The 19,498-nt window shown below is 43.9% G+C and overlaps 1 long non-coding RNA gene across 49 annotated transcripts in view; it reads left to right on the forward strand.

Annotated features, from left to right (window-relative positions):
- The window catches only part of LOC307181137, a 3,028,377-nt gene that overhangs the window by 951,294 nt on the left and 2,057,585 nt on the right, over positions 1-19,498 (forward strand). Inside the window, exon 7 of one of the 49 annotated variants that reach the window (XR_013825981.1) lies at positions 5,735-5,816. The exons of 47 other annotated variants lie outside the window; for them this stretch is intronic. This is a non-coding gene — a long non-coding RNA (uncharacterized lncRNA). Of the gene's footprint in view, positions 1-5,734; positions 5,817-10,472; positions 10,555-19,498 lie in introns of all 49 variants that reach the window. One more of the 49 variants, XR_013825947.1, reaches the window with a different exon arrangement.

The following is a 19,498-nucleotide window of genomic DNA, read 5'->3' on the forward strand; positions in this document are numbered from 1 at the left end:
ATTCCAGTCTACCTCCTGAAATCGGTTTCCTGCAATTCTGCCCCGCTTTCAAGTCCTCTTGGCAGCCTTACTTCAGTCTATTTTTGGACGATAGCTGTCATTTATAACTCTGCAGGTTTGTGAATTACAGTGCCCCTGAGCTCCTTTCTTCAACTCGCTTTCTTGTGACCTGGCCGCAACACCGCAGGATGGCTTCAGGCCCTAATCTGGTTCCGGCCCGGCATGCTGAGCCTTTGGTTAATTCCTCTTCCTGGTGGGAAATGAGAGTTAAATTTGCCCGTCCAGACACCTCCAGCTAGCCTCTCATTGGTTCTCGCTATTCCTGTTCATCTTCCACAGAAATTGCAAACTGGGCCAAACAGGAGGTTAAAGGGACTGACTCTCCAAGTGGGGAGAGTGTTAGTAAAGCGTCTGGAATGTTGCACCCGAGTACCAGGGGAGGAAAACTGAGACATATTTGAACACGTCTCCCGATCACATGGTTGATCATACTCTAGGTTCCACATGCATGTTTTAGCTGAAGGAAGAATACCTTAAACCTGGGTAGTTGAAACCCGTGGAATGGGTACCATGCAATATGACTTCAAAGGGTCTTCATTTGCTCACCGCACCTCTCCAATCCTATCACTGCTGCGTTTATGCCCCTGTACACATGCTTGATTCTCTTTCGGAGACATAGCAATCCATAGGTTTTAAGATACTTACTAGTCAGGTACATTCTTAGGCGTTTAATATGGGGTGTTGAGTCCATTTCGTTGAGCAAGGAGTAGCTCTTGTCTATTCCATATTTGGCTTAAGGAACTTTATCTGTGCTCATTTCAATCTCTGGTTTTATGCAGCACCCCAACTCACCTTTACCCTTAAGCAAGCATAAGTTGGTTTTCTAAATTTGAGACCCTGTTCTGTTCTGTAATTCAGTTCCTGTGTAGCCAAGTTTCCATTCCGTGTATTACTGATATCTTATGATGTTTCTTTTTCTGTGTGACTTATTTCAGTTAGAATCATCATACCTGAATCCACTCATTGTGCTGCTCCGGGCCTGATGACACAGATTTCATTGCTGAGTGATATTGCTTTGTAAGTAAATACCACAACTTCTTTATCCATTTTTCACTTTCTGCGATGTTGAACTTGTACTGTAAACGAGGTTCTTGTAAACAGAGCCGTTCCAAACTTTGGGGTGGCTGTGTCTTTTTTATTTTAATTTCCCTAAGCTATAGGACCATAAGTGGAAGTGCCCTAGGCTCTGTTGCTTTGTTTTTTAGATGTTTCAGGAAACACCATACACTTCTCCCAAGTGTCTGTTGGCAATTTACATCCCGCCGATCAGCATAACAAGGCTCCCAGTTCTCAATGGCCTGTTGCCTTTCTGGATTTTACACTTTTTTCAGATGGCCCTTTTGGCCGGGGGGAAGTGAGACTTCATTGTAGTGCAGATTTCCTTTGCAAGCTTGCTTGGTTGGCCAAAAAGGGCGTATGCGTTTTTTCCTGAATATATTCAGGAGAAAACGCATACGCCCTTTTTGGCCAAGTGCATCATTGTGGACGTTCTGCCTCTTTTCCTATGCTTTCAATGCAATTCCAGTCTACCTCCTGAAATCGGTTTCCTGCAATTCTGCCCCTCTTTCAAGTCCTCTTGGCAGCCTTACTTCAGTCTATTTTTGGACGATAGCTGTCATTTATAACTCTGCAGGTTTGTGAATTACAGTGCCCCTGAGCTCCTTTCTTCAACTCGCTTTCTTGTGACCTGGCCGCAACACCGCTGGATGGCTTCAGGCCCTAATCTGGTTCCGGCCCAGCATGCTGAGCCTTTGGTTAATTCCTCTTCCTGGTGGGAAATGAGAGTTAAATTTGCCCGTCCAGACACCTCCAGCTAGCCTCTCATTGGTTCTCGCTATTCCTGTTCATCTTCCGCAGAAATTGCAAACTGGGCCAAACAGGAGGTTAAAGGGACTGACTCTCCAAGAGGGGAGAGTGTTAGTAAAGCGTCTGGAATGTTGCACCCGAGTACCAGGGGAGGAAAACTGAGACATATTTGAACATGTCTCCCGATCACATGGTTGATCATACTCTAGGTTCCACATGCATGTTTTAGCTGAAGGAAGAATACCTTAAACCTGGGTAGTTGAAACCCGTGGAATGGGTACCATGCAATATGACTTCAAAGGGTCTTCATTTGCTCACCGCACCTCTCCAATCCTATCACTGCTGCGTTTATGCCCCTGTACACATGCTTGATTCTCTTTCGGAGACATAGCAATCCATAGGTTTTAAGATACTTACTAGTCAGGTACATTCTTAGGCGTTTAATATGGGGTGTTGAGTCCATTTCGTTGAGCAAGGAGTAGCTCTTGTCTATTCCATATTTGGCTTAAGGAACTTTATCTGTGCTCATTTCAATCTCTGGTTTTATGCAGCACCCCAACTCACCTTTACCCTTAAGCAAGCATAAGTTGGTTTTCTAAATTTGAGACCCTGTTCTGTTCTGTAATTCAGTTCCTGTGTAGCCAAGGTTACATTCCGTGTATTACTGATATCTTATGATGTTTCTTTTTCTGTGTGACTTATTTCAGTTAGAATCATCATACCTGAATCCACTCATTGTGCTGCTAAGGGCCTGATGACACAGATTTCATTGCTGCGTGATATTGCTTTGTAAGTAAATACCACAACTTCTTTATCCATTTTTCACTTTCTGCGATGTTGAACTTGTACTGTAAACGAGGTTCTTGTAAACAGAGCCGTTCCAAACATTGGGGTGGCTGTGTCTTTTTGATTTTAATTTCCCTAAGCTATAGGACCATAAGTGGAAGTGCCCTAGGCTCTGTTGCTTTGTTTTTTAGATGTTTCAGGAAACACCATACACTTCTCCCGAGTGGTTGTTGGCAATTTACATCCTGCCCATCAGCATAAAAAGGCTCCCAGTTCTCCATGGCCTGTCCTGCCTTTCTGGATTTTACACTTTTTTCAGATGGCCCTTTTGACCGGGGGGAAGTGAGACTTCATTGTAGTGCAGATTTCCTTTGCAAGCTTGCTTGGTTGGCCAAAAAGGGCGTATGCGTTTTTTCCTGAATATATTCAGGAAAAAACGCATACGCCCTTTTTGGCCAAGTGCATCATTGTGGACGTTCTGCCTCTTTTCCTATGCTTTCAATGCAATTCCAGTCTACCTCCTGAAATCGGTTTCCTGCAATTCTGCCCCGCTTTCAAGTCCTCTTGGCAGCCTTACTTCAGTCTATTTTTGGACGATAGCTGTCATTTATAACTCTGCAGGTTTGTGAATTACAGTGCCCCTGAGCTCCTTTCTTCAACTCGCTTTCTTTTGAGCTGGCCGCAACACCGCAGGATGGCTTCAGGCCCTAATCTGGTTCCGGTACGGCACGCTGAGCCTTTGGTTATTTCCTCTTCCTGGTGGGAAATGAGAGTTAAATTTGCCCGTCCAGACACCTCCAGCTAGCCTCTCATTGGTTCTTGCTATTCCTGTTCATCTTCCGCAGAAATTGCAAACTGGGCCAAACAGGAGGTTAAAGGGACTGACTCTCCAAGTGGGGAGAGTGTTAGTAAAGCGTCTGGAATGTTGCACCCGAGTACCAGGGGAGGAAAACTGAGACATATTTGAACACGTCTCCCGATCACATGGTTGACCATACTCTGGGTTCCACATGCATATTTTAGCTAAAGGAAGAATACCTAAAACCTGGGTAGTTGAAACCCGTGGAATGGGTACCATGCAATATGACTTCAAAGGGTCTTCATTTGCTCACCGAACCTCTCCAATCCTATCACTGCTGCGTTTATGCCCCTGTACACATGCTTGATTCTCTTTCGGAGACATAGCAATCCATAGGTTTTAAGATACTTACTAGTCAGGTACATTCTTAGGCGTTTAATATGCGGTGTTGAGTCCATTTCGTTGAGCAAGGAGTAGCTCTTGTCTATTCCATATTTGGCTTAAGGAACTTTATCTGTGCTCATTTCAATCTCTGGTTTTATGCAGCAACCCAACTCACCTTTCCCCTTAAGCAAGCATAAGTTGGTTTTCTAAATTTGAGAACCTGTTCTGTTTTGGAATTCAGTTCCTGTGTAGCCAAGTTTACATTCCGTGTATTAGTGATATCTTATGATGTTTCTTTTTCTGTGTGACTTATTTCAGTTAGAATCATCATACCTGAATCCACTCATTGTGCTGCTAAGGGCCTGATGACACAGATTTCATTGCTGCGTGATATTGCTTTGTAAGTAAATACCACAACTTCTTTATCCATTTTTCACTTTCTGCGATGTTGAACTTGTACTGTAAACGAGGTTCTTGTAAACAGAGCCGTTCCAAACATTGGGGTGGCTGTGTCTTTTTGATTTTAATTTCCCTAAGCTATAGGACCATAAGTGGAAGTGCCCTAGGCTCTGTTGCTTTGTTTTTTAGATGTTTCAGGAAACACCATACACTTCTCCCAGGTGTCTGTTGGCAATTTACATCCCGCCCATCAGCATAACAAGGCTCCCAGTTCTCAATGGCCTGTTGCCTTTCTGGATTTTACACTTTTTTCAGATGGCCCTTTTGGCCGGGGGTAGTGAGACTTCATTGTAGTGCAGATTTCCTTTGCAAGCTTGCTTGGTTGGCCAAAAAGGGCGTATGCGTTTTTTCCTGAATATATTCAGGAAAAAACACATACGCCCTTTTTGGCCAAGTGCATCATTGTGGACGTTCTGCCTCTTTTCCTATGCTTTCAATGCAATTCCAGTCTACCTCCTGAAATCGGTTTCCTGCAATTCTGCCCCGCTTTCAAGTCCTCTTGGCAGCCTTACTTCAGTCTATTTTTGGACGATAGCTGTCATTTATAACTCTGCAGGTTTGTGAATTTCAGTGCCCCTGAGCTCCTTTCTTCAACTCGCTTTCTTTTGAGCTGGCCGCAACAAAGCAGGATGGCTTCAGGCCCTAATCTGGTTCCGGCCCGGCATGCTGAGCCTTTGGTTAATTCCTCTTCCTGGTGGGAAATGAGAGTTAAATTTGCCCGTCCAGACACCTCCAGCTAGCCTCTCATTGGTTCTCGCTATTCCTGTTCATCTTCCGCAGAAATTGCAAACTGGGCCAAACAGGAGGTTAAAGGGACTGACTCTCCAAGTGGGGAGAGTGTTAGTAAAGCGTCTGGAATGTTGCACCCGAGTACCAGGGGAGGAAAACTGAGACATATTTGAACACGTCTCCCGATCACATGGTTGATCATACTCTAGGTTCCACATGCATGTTTTAGCTGAAGGAAGAATACCTTAAACCTGGGTAGTTGAAACCCGTGGAATGGGTACCATGCAATATGACTTCAAAGGGTCTTCATTTGCTCACCGAACCTCTCCAATCCTATCACTGCTGCGTTTATGCCCCTGTACACATGCTTGATTCTCTTTCGGAGACATAGCAATCGATAGGTTTTAAGATACTTACTAGTCTGGTACATTCTTAGGCGTTTAATATGGGGTGTTGAGTCCATTTCGTTGAGCAAGGAGTAGCTCTTGTCTATTCCATATTTGGCTTAAGGAACTTTATCTGTGCTCATTTCAATCTTTGGTTTTATGCAGCACCCCAACTCACCTTTACCCTTAAGCAAGCATAAGTTGGTTTTCTAAATTTGAGACCCTGTTCTGTTCTGTAATTCAGTTCCTGTGTAGCCAAGTTTACATTCCGTGTATTACTGATATCTTATGATGTTTCTTTTTCTGTGTGACTTATTTCAGTTAGAATCATCATACCTGAATCCACTCATTGTGCTCCTAAGGGCCTGATGACACAGATTTCATTGCTGAGTGATATTGCTTTGTAAGTAAATACCACAACTTCTTTATCCATTTTTCACTTTCTGCGATGTTGAACTTGTACTGTAAACGAGGTTCTTGTAAACAAAGCCGTTCCAAACTTTGGGGTGGCTGTGTCTTTTTGATTTTAATTTCCCTAAGCTATAGGACCATAAGTGGAAGTGCCCTAGGCTCTGTTGCTTTGTTTTTTAGATGTTTCAGGAAACACCATACACTTCTCCCGAGTGGTTGTTGGCAATTTACATCCCGCCCATCAGCATAAAAAGGCTCCCAGTTCTCCATGGCCTGTCCTGCCTTTCTGGATTTTACACTTTTTTCAGATGGCCCTTTTGACCGGTGGGAAGTGAGACTTCATTGTAGTGCAGATTTCCTTTGCAAGCTTGCTTGGTTGGCCAAAAAGGGCGTATGCGTTTTTTCCTGAATATATTCAGGAAAAAACGCATACGCCCTTTTTGGCCAAGTGCATCATTGTGGACGTTCTGCCTCTTTTCCTATGCTTTCAATGCAATTCCAGTCTACCTCCTGAAATCGGTTTCCTGCAATTCTGCCCCGCTTTCAAGTCCTCTTGGCAGCCTTACTTCAGTCTATTTTTGGACGATAGCTGTCATTTATAACTCTGCAGGTTTGTGAATTACAGTGCCCCTGAGCTCCTTTCTTCAACTCGCTTTCTTGTGACCTGGCCGCAACACCGCAGGATGGCTTCAGGCCCTAATCTGTTTCCGGTACGGCACGCTGAGCCTTTGGTTATTTCCTCTTCCTGGTGGGAAATGAGAGTTAAATTTGCCCGTCCAGACACCTCCAGCTAGTCTCTCATTGGTTCTCGCTATTCCTGTTCATCTTCCGCAGAAATTGCAAACTGGGCCAAACAGGAGGTTAAAGGCGCTGACTCTCCAAGTGGGGAGAGTGTTAGTAAAGCGTCTGGAATGTTGCACCCGAGTTCCAGGGGAGGAAAACTGAGACATATTTGAACACGTCTCCCGATCATATGGTTGATCATACTCTAGGTTCCACATGCATGTTTTAGCTGAAGGAAGAATACCTTAAACCTGGGTAGTTGAAACCCGTGGAATGGGTACCATGCAATATGACTTCAAAGGGTCTTCATTTGCTCACCGAACCTCTCCAATCCTATCACTGCTGCGTTTATGCCCCTGTACACATGCTTGATTCTCTTTCGGAGACATAGCAATCCATAGGTTTTACGATACTTACTAGTCAGGTACATTCTTAGGCGTTTAATATGCGGTGTTGAGTCCATTTCGTTGAGCAAGGAGTAGCTCTTGTCTATTCCATATTTGGCTTAAGGAACTTTATCTGTGCTCATTTCAATCTCTGGTTTTATGCAGCACCCCAACTCACCTTTACCCTTAAGCAAGCATAAGTTGGTTTTCTAAATTTGAGACCCTGTTCTGTTCTATAATTCAGTTCCTGTGTAGCCAAGTTTACATTCCGTGTATTACTGATATCTTATGATGTTTCTTTTTCTGTGTGACTTATTTCAGTTAGAATCATCATACCTGAATCCACTCATTGTGCTGCTAAGGGCCTGATGACACAGATTTCATTGCTGAGTGATATTGCTTTGTAAGTAAATACCACAACTTCTTTATCCATTTTTCACTTTCTGCGATGTTGAACTTGTACTGTAAACGAGGTTCTTGTAAACAGAGCCGTTCCAAACTTTGGGGTGGCTGTGTCTTTTTGATTTTAATTTCCCTAAGCTATAGGACCATAAGTGGAAGTGCCCTAGGTTCTGTTGCTTTGTTTTTTAGATGTTTCAGGAAACACCATACACTTCTCCCGAGTGGTTGTTGGCAATTTACATCCCGCCCATCAGCATAACAAGGCTCCCAGTTCTCCATGGCCTGTCCTGCCTTTCTGGATTTTACACTTTTTTCAGATGGCCCTTTTGACCGGGGGGAAGTGAGACTTCATTGTAGTGCAGATTTCCTTTGCAAGCTTGCTTGGTTGGCCAAAAAGGGCGTATGCGTTTTTTCCTGAATATATTCAGGAAAAAACGCATACGCCCTTTTTGGCCAAGTGCATCATTGTGGACGTTCTGCCTCTTTTCCTATGCTTTCAATGCAATTCCAGTCTACCTCCTGAAATCGGTTTCCTGCAATTCTGCCCCGCTTTCAAGTCCTCTTGGCAGCCTTACTTCAGTCTATTTTTGGACGATAGCTGTCATTTATAACTCTGCAGGTTTGTGAATTACAGTGCCCCTGAGCTCCTTTCTTCAACTCGCTTTCTTTTGAGCTGGCCGCAACACCGCAGGATGGCTTCAGGCCCTAATCTGGTTCCGGTACGGCACGCTGAGCCTTTGGTTATTTCCTCTTCCTGTTGGGAAATGAGAGTTAAATTTGCCCGTCCAGACACCTCCAGCTAGCCTCTCATTGGTTCTTGCTATTCCTGTTCATCTTCCGCAGAAATTGCAAACTGTGCCAAACAGGAGGTTAAAGGCGCTGACTCTCCAAGTGGGGAGAGTGTTAGTAAAGCGTCTGGAATGTTGCACCCGAGTACCAGGGGAGGAAAACTGAGACATATTTGAACACGTCTCCCGATCACATGGTTGACCATACTCTGGGTTCCACATGCATATTTTAGCTGAAGGAAGAATACCTAAAACCTGGGTAGTTGAAACCCGTGGAATGGGTACCATGCAATATGACTTCAAAGGGTCTTCATTTGCTCACCGAACCTCTCCAATCCTATCACTGCTGCGTTTATGCCCCTGTACACATGCTTGATTCTCTTTCGGAGACATAGCAATCCATAGGTTTTAAGATACTTACTAGTCAGGTACATTCTTAGGCGTTTAATATGCGGTGTTGAGTCCATTTCGTTGAGCAAGGAGTAGCTCTTGTCTATTCCATATTTGGCTTAAGGAACTTTATCTGTGCTCATTTCAATCTCTGGTTTTATGCAGCACCCCAACTCACCTTTACCCTTAAGCAAGCATAAGTTGGTTTTCTAAATTTGAGACCCTGTTCTGTTCTGTAATTCAGTTCCTGTGTAGCCAAGTTTCCATTCCGTGTATTACTGATATCTTATGATGTTTCTTTTTCTGTGTGACTTATTTCAGTTAGAATCATCATACCTGAATCCACTCATTGTGCTGCTAAGGGCCTGATGACATAGATTTCATTGCTGAGTGATATTGCTTTGTAAGTGAATACCACAACTTCTTTATCCATTTTTCACTTTCTGCGATGTTGAACTTGTACTGTAAACGAGGTTCTTGTAAACAGAGCCGTTCCAAACTTTGGGGTGGCTGTGTCTTTTTGAATTTAATTTCCCTAAGCTATAGGACCATAAGTGGCAGTGCCCTAGGCTCTGTTGCTTTGTTTTTTAGATGTTTCAGGAAACACCATACACTTCTCCCAAGTGTCTGTTGGCAATTTACATACCGCCCATCAGCATAACAAGGCTCCCAGTTCTCCATGGCCTGTTGCCTTTCTGGATTTTACACTTTTTTCAGATGGCCCTTTTGACCGGGGGGAAGTGAGACTTCATTGTAGTGCAGATTTCCTTTGCAAGCTTGCTTGGTTGGCCAAAAAGGGCGTATGCGTTTTTTCCTGAATATATTCAGGATAAAACGCATATGCCCTTTTTGGCCAAGTGCATCATTGTGGACGTTCTGCCTCTTTTCCTATGCTTTCAATGCAATTCCAGTCTACCTCCTGAAATCGGTTTCCTGCAATTCTGCCCCGCTTTCAAGTCCTCTTGGCAGCCTTACTTCAGTCTATTTTTGGACGATAGCTGTCATTTATAACTCTGCAGGTTTGTGAATTACAGTGCCCCTGAGCTCCTTTCTTCAACTCGCTTTCTTGTGACCTGGCCGCAACACCACAGGATGGCTTCAGACCCTAATCTGGTTCCGGCACGGCACGCTGAGCCTTTGGTTATTTCCTCTTCCTGGTGGGAAATGAGAGTTAAATTTGCCCGTCCAGACACCTCCAGCTAGCCTCTCATTGGTTCTCGCTATTCCTGTTCATCTTCCGCAGAAATTGCAAACTGGGCCAAACAGGAGGTTAAAGGGACTGACTCTCCAAGTGGGGAGAGTGTTAGTAAAGCGTCTGGAATGTTGCACCCGAGTACCAGGGGAGGAAAACTGAGACATATTTGAACACGTCTCCCGATCACATGGTTGATCATACTCGAGGTTCCACATGCATGTTTTAGCTGAAGGAAGAATACCTTAAACCTGGGTAGTTGAAACCCGTGGAATGGGTACCATGCAATATGACTTCAAAGGGTCTTCATTTGCTCACCGAACCTCTCCAATCCTATCACTGCTGCATTTATGCCCCTGTACACATGCTTGATTCTCTTTCGGAGACATAGCAATCCATAGGTTTTAAGATACTTACTAGTCAGGTACATTCTTAGGCGTTTAATATGCGGTGTTGAGTCCATTTCGTTGAGCAAGGAGTAGCTCTTGTCTATTCCATATTTGGCTTAAGGAACTTTATCTGTGCTCATTTCAATCTCTGGTTTTATGCAGCACCCCAACTCACCTTTCCCCTTAAGCAAGCATAAGTTGGTTTTCTAAATTTGAGACCCTGTTCTGTTCTGTAATTCAGTTCCTGTGTAGCCAAATTTACATTCCGTGTATTACTGATATCTTATGATGTTTCTTTTTCTGTGTGACTTATTTCAGTTAGAATCATCATACCTGAATCCACTCATTGTGCTGTTAAGGGCCTGATGACATAGATTTCATTGCTGAGTGATATTGCTTTGTAAGTGAATACCACAACTTCTTTATCCATTTTTCACTTTCTGCGATGTTCAACTTGTACTGTAAACGAGGTTCTTGTAAACAGAGCCGTTCCAAACTTTGGGGTGGCTGTGTCTTTTTGATTTTAATTTCCCTAAGCTATAGGACCATAAGTGGCAGTGCCCTAGGCTCTGTTGCTTTGTTTTTTAGATGTTTCAGGAAACACCATACACTTCTCCCAAGTGTCTGTTGGCAATTTACATCCCGCCCATCAGCATAACAAGGCTCCCAGTTCTCCATGGCCTGTTGCCTTTCTGGATTTTACACTTTTTTCAGATGGCCCTTTTGACCGGGGGGAAGTGAGACTTCATTGTAGTGCAGATTTCCTTTGCAAGCTTGCTTGGTTGGCCAAAAAGGGCGTATGCGTTTTTTCCTGAATATATTCAGGAAAAAACGCATACGCCCTTTTTGGCCAAGTGCATCATTGTGGACGTTCTGCCTCTTTTCCTATGCTTTCAATGCAATTCCAGTCTACCTCCTGAAATCGGTTTCCTGCAATTCTGCCCCGCTTTCAAGTCCTCTTGGCAGCCTTACTTCAGTCTATTTTTGGACGATAGCTGTCATTTATAACTCTGCAGGTTTGTGAATTACAGTGCCCCTGAGCTCCTTTCTTCAACTCGCTTTCTTGTGACCTGGCCGCAACACCGCAGGATGGCTTCAGGCCCTAATCTGGTTCCGGCCCGGCATGCTGAGCCTTTGGTTAATTCCTCTTCTTGGTGGGAAATGAGAGTTAAATTTGTCCGTCCAGACACCTCCAGCTAGCCTCTCATTGGTTCTCGCTATTCCTGTTCATCTTCCGCAGAAATTGCAAACTGGGCCAAACAGGAGGTTAAAGGGACTGACTCTCCAAGTGGGGAGAGTGTTAGTAAAGCGTCTGGAATGTTGCACCCGAGTACTAGGGGAGGAAAACTGAGACATATTTGAACACGTCTCCCGTTCACATGGTTGATCATACTTGGGTTCCACATGCATGTTTTAGCTGAAGGAAGAATACCTTAAACCTGGAAAGTTAAGACCCGTGTAATGGGTACCATGCAATATGACTTCAAAGGGTCTTCATTTGCTCACCGAACCTCTCCAATCCTATCACTGCTGCGTTTATGCCCCTGTACACATGCTTGATTCTCTTTTGGAGACATAGCAATCCATAGGTTTTAAGATACTTACTAGTCAGGTACATTCTTAGGCGTTTAATATGCGGTGTTGAGTCCATTTCGTTGAGCAAGGAGTAGCTCTTGTCTATTCCATATTTGGCTTAAGGAACTTTATCTGTGCTCATTTCAATCTCTGGTTTTATGCAGCACCCCAACTCACCTTTACCCTTAAGCAAGAATAAGTTGTTTTTCTAAATTTGAGACCCTGTTCTGTTCTGTAATTCAGTTCCTGTGTAGCCAAGTTTACATTCCGTGTATTACTGATATCTTATGATGTTTCTTTTTCTGTGTGACTTATTTCAGTTAGAATCATCATACCTGAATCCACTCATTGTGCTGCTAAGGGCCTGATGACACAGATTTCATTGCTGAGTGATATTGCTTTGTAAGTAAATACCACAACTTCTTTATCCATTTTTCACTTTCTGCGATGTTGAACTTGTACTGTAAACGAGGTTCTTGTAAACAGAGCCGTTCCAAACTTTGGGGTGGCTGTGTCTTTTTGATTTTAATTTCCCTAAGCTATAGGACCATAAGTGGAAGTGCCCTAGGTTCTGTTGCTTTGTTTTTTAGATGTTTCAGGAAACACCATACACTTCTCCCGAGTGGTTGTTGGCAATTTACATCCCGCCCATCAGCATAACAAGGCTCCCAGTTCTCAATGGCCTGTTGCCTTTCTGGATTTTACACTTTTTTCAGATGGCCCTTTTGACCGGGGGGAAGTGAGACTTCATTGTAGTGCAGATTTCCTTTGCAAGCTTGCTTGGTTGGCCAAAAAGGGCGTATGCGTTTTTTCCTGAATATATTCAGGAAAAAACGCATACACCCTTTTTGGCCAAGTGCATCATTGTGGACGTTCTGCCTCTTTTCCTATGCTTTCAATGCAATTCCAGTCTACCTCCTGAAATCGGTTTCCTGCAATTCTGCCCCGCTTTCAAGTCCTCTTGGCAGCCTTACTTCAGTATATTTTTGGACGATAGCTGTCATTTATAACTCTGCAGGTTTGTGAATTACAGTGCCCCTGAGCTCCTTTCTTCAACTCGCTTTCTTTTGAGCTGGCCGCAACACCGCAGGATGGCTTCAGGCCCTAATCTGGTTCCGGTACGGCACGCTGAGCCTTTGGTTATTTCCTCTTCCTGGTGGGAAATGAGAGTTAAATTTGCCCGTCCAGACACCTCCAGCTAGCCTCTCATTGGTTCTCGCTATTCCTGTTCATCTTCCGCAGAAATTGCAAACTGGGCCAAACAGGAGGTTAAAGGCGCTGACTCTCCAAGTGGGGAGAGTGTTAGTAAAGCGTCTGGAATGTTGCACCCGAGTACCAGGGGAGAAAAACTGAGACATATTTGAACACGTCTCCCGTTCACATGGTTGATCATACTTGGGTTCCACATGCATGTTTTAGCTGAAGGAAGAATACCTTAAACCTGGAGAGTTGAGACTCGTGTAATGGGTACCATGCAATATGACTTCAAAGGGTCTTCATTTGCTCACCGAACCTCTCCAATCCTATCACTGCTGCGTTTATGCCCCTGTACACATGCTTGATTCTCTTTCGGAGACATAGCAATCCATAGGTTTTAAGATACTTACTAGTCAGGTACATTCTTAGGCGTTTAATATGCGGTGTTGAGTCCATTTCGTTGAGCAAGGAGTAACTCTTGTCTATACCATATTTGGCTTAAGGAACTTTATCTGTGCTCATTTCAATCTCTGGTTTCTTGCAGCAACCCAACTCACCTTTCCCCTTAAGCAAGCATAAGTTGGTTTTCTAAATTTGAGACCCTGTTCTGTTTTGGAATTCAGTTCCTGTGTAGCCAAGTTTACATTCCGTGTATAACTGATATCTTATGATGTTTCTTTTTCTGTGTGACTTATTTCAGTTAGAATCATCGTACCTGAATCTACTCATTATGCTGCTACGGGCCTGATGACATAGATTTCATTGCTGAGTGATACTGCATTGTACGTAAGTACCACAAGTTCTTTATCCATTTTTCACTTTCTGCGATGTTGAACTTGTACTGTAAACGAGGTTCTTGTAAACAGAGCCGTTCCAAACTTTGGGGTGGCTGTGTCTTTTTGATTTTAATTTCCCTAAGCTATAGGACCATAAGTGGAAGTGCCCTAGGCTCTGTTGCTTTGTTTTTTAGATGTTTCAGGAAACACCATACACTTCTCCCAAGTGTCTGTTGGCAATTTACATCCCGCCCATCAGCATAACAAGGCTCCCAGTTCTCCATGGCCTGTTGCCTTTCTGGATTTTACACTTTTTTCAGATGGCCCTTTTGACCGGGGGGAAGTGAGACTTCATTGTAGTGCAGATTTCCTTTGCAAGCTTGCTTGGTTGGCCAAAAAGGGCGTATGCGTTTTTTCCTGAATATATTCAGGAAAAAACGCATACGCCCTTTTTGGCCAAGTGCATCATTGTGGACGTTCTGCCTCTTTTCCTATGCTTTCAATGCAATTCCAGTCTACCTCCTGAAATCGGTTTCCTGCAATTCTGCCCCGCTTTCAAGTCCTCTTGGCAGCCTTACTTCAGTCTATTTTTGGACGATAGCTGTCATTTATAACTCTGCAGGTTTGTGAATTACAGTGCCCCTGAGCTCCTTTCTTCAACTCGCTTTCTTGTGACCTGGCCGCAACACCGCAGGATGGCTTCAGGCCCTAATCTGGTTCCGGCCCGGCATGCTGAGCCTTTGGTTAATTCCTCTTCTTGGTGGGAAATGAGAGTTAAATTTGCCCGTCCAGACACCTCCAGCTAGCCTCTCATTGGTTCTCGCTATTCCTGTTCATCTTCCGCAGAAATTGCAAACTGGGCCAAACAGGAGTTTAAAGGGACTGACTCTCCAAGTGGGGAGAGTGTTAGTAAAGCGTCTGGAATGTTGCACCCGAGTACTAGGGGAGGAAAACTGAGACATATTTGAACACGTCTCCCGTTCACATGGTTGATCATACTTGGGTTCCACATGCATGTTTTTGCTGAAGGAAGAATACCTTAAACCTGGAAAGTTAAGACCCGTGTAATGGGTACCATGCAATATGACTTCAAAGGGTCTTCATTTGCTCACCGAACCTCTCCAATCCTATCACTGCTGCGTTTATGCCCCTGTACACATGCTTGATTCTCTTTTGGAGACATAGCAATCCATAGGTTTTAAGATACTTACTAGTCAGGTACATTCTTAGGCGTTTAATATGCGGTGTTGAGTCCATTTCGTTGAGCAAGGAGTAGCTCTTGTCTATTCCATATTTGGCTTAAGGAACTTTATCTGTGCTCATTTCAATCTCTGGTTTTATGCAGCACCCCAACTCACCTTTCCCCTTAAGCAAGCATAAGTTGGTTTTCTAAATTTGAGACCCTGTTCTGTTCTGTAATTCAGTTCCTGTGTAGCCAAGTTTACATTCCGTGTATTACTGATATCTTATGATGTTTCTTTTTCTGTGTGACTTATTTCAGTTAGAATCATCATACGTGAATCCACTCATTGTGCTGCTAAGGGCCTGATGACACAGATTTCATTGCTGAGTGATATTGCTTTGTAAGTAAATACCACAACTTCTTTATCCATTTTTCACTTTCTGCGATGTTGAACTTGTACTGTAAACGAGGTTCTTGTAAACAGAGCCGTTCCAAACTTTGGGGTGGCTGTGTCTTTTTGATTTTAATTTCCCTAAGCTATAGGACCATAAGTGGAAGTGCCCTAGGTTCTGTTGCTTTGTTTTTTAGATGTTTCAGGAAACACCATACACTTCTCCCGAGTGGTTGTTGGCAATTTACATCCCGCCCATCAGCATAACAAGGCTCCCAGTTCTCAATGGCCTGTTGCCTTTCTGGATTTTACACTTTTTTCAGATGGCCCTTTTGACCGGGGGGAAGTGAGACTTCATTGTAGTGCAGATTTCCTTTGCAAGCTTGCTTGGTTGGCCAAAAAGGGTGTATGCGTTTTTTCCTGAATATATTCACAAAAAACGCATACACCCTTTTTGGCCAAGTGCATCATTGTGGACGTTCTGCCTCTTTTCCTATGCTTTCAATGCAATTCCAGTCTACCTCCTGAAATCGGTTTCCTGCAATTCTGCCCCGCTTTCAAGTCCTCTTGGCAGCCTTACTTCAGTATATTTTTGGACGATAGCTGTCATTTATAACTCTGCAGGTTTGTGAATTACAGTGCCCCTGAGCTCCTTTCTTCAACTCGCTTTCTTTTGAGCTGGCCGCAACACCGCAGGATGGCTTCAGGCCCTAATCTGGTTCCGGTACGGCACGCTGAGCCTTTGGTTATTTCCTCTTCCTGGTGGGAAATGAGAGTTAAATTTGCCCGTCCAGACACCTCCAGCTAGCCTCTCATTGGTTCTCGCTATTCCTGTTCATCTTCCGCAGAAATTGCAAACTGGGCCAAACAGGAGGTTAAAGGCGCTGACTCTCCAAGTGGGGAGAGTGTTAGTAAAGCGTCTGGAATGTTGCACCCGAGTACCAGGGGAGAAAAACTGAGACATATTTGAACACGTCTCCCGTTCACATGGTTGATCATACTTGGGTTCCACATGCATGTTTTAGCTGAAGGAAGAATACCTTAAACCTGGAGAGTTGAGACTCGTGTAATGGGTACCATGCAATATGACTTCAAAGGGTCTTCATTTGCTCACCGAACCTCTCCAATCCTATCACTGCTGCGTTTATGCCCCTGTACACATGCTTGATTCTCTTTCGGAGACATAGCAATCCATAGGTTTTAAGATACTTACTAGTCAGGTACATTCTTAGGTGTTTAATATGCGGTGTTGAGTCCATTTCGTTGAGCAAGGAGTAACTCTTGTCTATACCATATTTGGCTTAAGGAACTTTATCTGTGCTCATTTCAATCTCTGGTTTCTTGCAGCAACCCAACTCACCTTTCCCCTTAAGCAAGCATAAGTTGGTTTTCTAAATTTGAGACCCTGTTCTGTTTTGGAATTCAGTTCCTGTGTAGCCAAGTTTACATTCCGTGTATAACTGATATCTTATGATGTTTCTTTTTCTGTGTGACTTATTTCAGTTAGAATCATCGTACCTGAATCTACTCATTATGCTGCTACGGGCCTGATGACATAGATTTCATTGCTGAGTGATACTGCATTGTACGTAAGTACCACAAGTTCTTTATCCATTTTTCACTTTCTGCGATGTTGAACTTGTACTGTAAACGAGGTTCTTGTAAACAGAGCCGTTCCAAACTTTGGGGTGGCTGTGTCTTTTTGATTTTAATTTCCCTAAGCTATAGGACCATAAGTGGAAGTGCCCTAGGCTCTGTTGCTTTGTTTTTTAGATGTTTCAGGAAACACCATACACTTCTCCCAAGTGTCTGTTGGCAATTTACATCCCGCCCATCAGCATAACAAGGCTCCCAGTTCTCAATGGCCTGTTGCCTTTCTGGATTTTACACTTTTTTCAGATGGCCCTTTTGACCGGGGGGAAGTGAGACTTCATTGTAGTGCAGATTTCCTTTGCAAGCTTGCTTGGTTGGCCAAAAAGGGCGTATGCGTTTTTTCCTGAATATATTCCGGAAAAAACGCATACGCCCTTTTTGGCCAAGTGCATCATTGTGGACGTTCTGCCTCTTTTCCTATGCTTTCAATGCAATTCCAGTCTACCTCCTGAAATCGGTTTCCTGCAATTCTGCCCCGCTTTCAAGTCCTCTTGGCAGCCTTACTTCAGTCTATTTTTGGATGATAGCTGTCATTTATAACTCTGCAGGTTTGTGAATTACAGTGCCCCTGAGCTCCTTTCTTCAACTCGCTTTCTTGTAACCTGGCCGCAACACCGCAGGATGGCTTCAGGCCCTAATCTGGTTCCGGCACGGCACGCTGAGCCTTTGGTTAATGCCTCTTCCTGGTGGGAAATGAGAGTTAAATTTGCCCGTCCAGACACCTCCAGCTAGTCTCTCATTGGTTCTCGCTATTCCTGTTCATCTTCCGCAGAAATTGCAAACTGGGCCAAACAGGAGGTTAAAGGGACTGACTCTCCAAGTCGGGAGAGTGTTAGTAAAGCGTCTGGAATGTTGCACCCGAGTACTAGGGGAGGAAAACTGAGACATATTTGAACACGTCTCCCGATCACATGGTTGATCATACTCTAGGTTCCACATGCATGTTTTAGCTGAAGGAAGAATACCTTAAACCTGGGTAGTTGAAACCCGTGGAATGGGTACCATGCAATATGACTTCAAAGGGTCTTCATTTGCTCACCGAACCTCTCCAATCCTATCACTGCTGCGTTTATGCCCCTGTACACATGCTTGATTCTCTTTCGGAGACATAGCAATCCATAGGTTTTACGATACTTACTAGTCAGGAACATTCTTAGGCGTTTAATATGGGGTGTTGAGTCCATTTCGTTGAGCAAGGAGTAGCTCTTGTCTATTCCATATTTGGCTTAAGGAACTTTATCTGTGCTCATTGCAATCTCTGGTTTTATGCAGCACCCCAACTCACCTTTACCCTTAAGCAAGAATAAGTTGGTTTTCTAAATTTGAGACCCTGTTCTGTTCTGTAATTCAGTTCCTGTGTAGCCAAGTTTACATTCCGTGTATTACTGATATCTTATGATGTTTCTTTTTCTGTGTGACTTATTTCAGTTACAATCATCATACCTGAATCCACTCATTGTGCTGCTAAGGGCCTGATGACACAGATTTCATTGCTGAGTGATATTGCTTTGTAAGTAAATACCACAACTTCTTTATCCATTTTTCACTTTCTGCGATGTTGAACTTGTACTGTAAACGAGGTTCTTGTAAACAGAGCCGTTCCAAACTTTGGGGTGGCTGTGTCTTTTTGATTTTAATTTCCCTAAGCTATAGGACCATAAGTGGAAGTGCCCTAGGCTCTGTTGCTTTGTTTTTTAGATGTTTCAGGAAACACCATACACTTCTCCCGAGTGGTTGTTGGCAATTTACATCCCGCCCATCAGCATAACAAGCCTCCCAGTTCTCCATGGCCTGTCCTGCCTTTCTGGATTTTACACTTTTTTCAGATGGCCCTTTTGACCGGGGGGATGTGAGACTTCATTGTAGTGCAGATTTCCTTTGCAAGCTTGCTTGGTTGGCCAAAAAGGGCGTATGCGTTTTTTCCTGAATATATTCAAGAAAAAACGCATACGCCCTTTTTGGCCAAGTGCATCATTGTGGACGTTCTGCCTCTTTTCCTATGCTTTCAATGCAATTCCAGTCTACCTCCTGAAATCGGTTTCCTGCAATTCTGCCCCGCTTTCAAGTCCTCTTGGCAGCCTTACTTCAGTCTATTTTTGGACGATAGCTGTCATTTATAACTCTGCAGGTTTGTGAATTACAGTGCCCCTGAGCTCCTTTCTTCAACTTGCTTTCTTGTGACCTGGCCGCAACACCGCAGGATGGCTTCAGGCCCTAATCTGGTTCCGGCACGGCACGCTGAGCCTTTGGTTATTTCCTTTTCCTGGTGGGAAATGAGAGTTAAATTTGCCCGTCCAGACACCTCCAGCTAGTCTCTCATTGGTTCTCGCTATTCCTGTTCATCTTCCGCAGAAATTGCAAACTGGGCCAAACAGGAGGTTAAAGGCGCTGACTCTCCAAGTGGGGAGAGTGTTAGTAAAGCGTCTGGAATGTTGCACCCGAGTACCAGGGGAGGAAAACTGAGACATATTTGAACACGTCTCCCGTTCACATGGTTGATCATACTTGGGTTCCACATGCATGTTTTAGCTGAAGGAAGAATACCTTAAACCTGGAGAGTTGAGACCCGTGTA

This window comes from Stenella coeruleoalba, assembly GCF_951394435.1.
Source record: "Stenella coeruleoalba genome assembly, contig: scaffold_39, whole genome shotgun sequence".
NCBI classification, from domain to species: domain Eukaryota; kingdom Metazoa; phylum Chordata; class Mammalia; order Artiodactyla; family Delphinidae; genus Stenella; species Stenella coeruleoalba.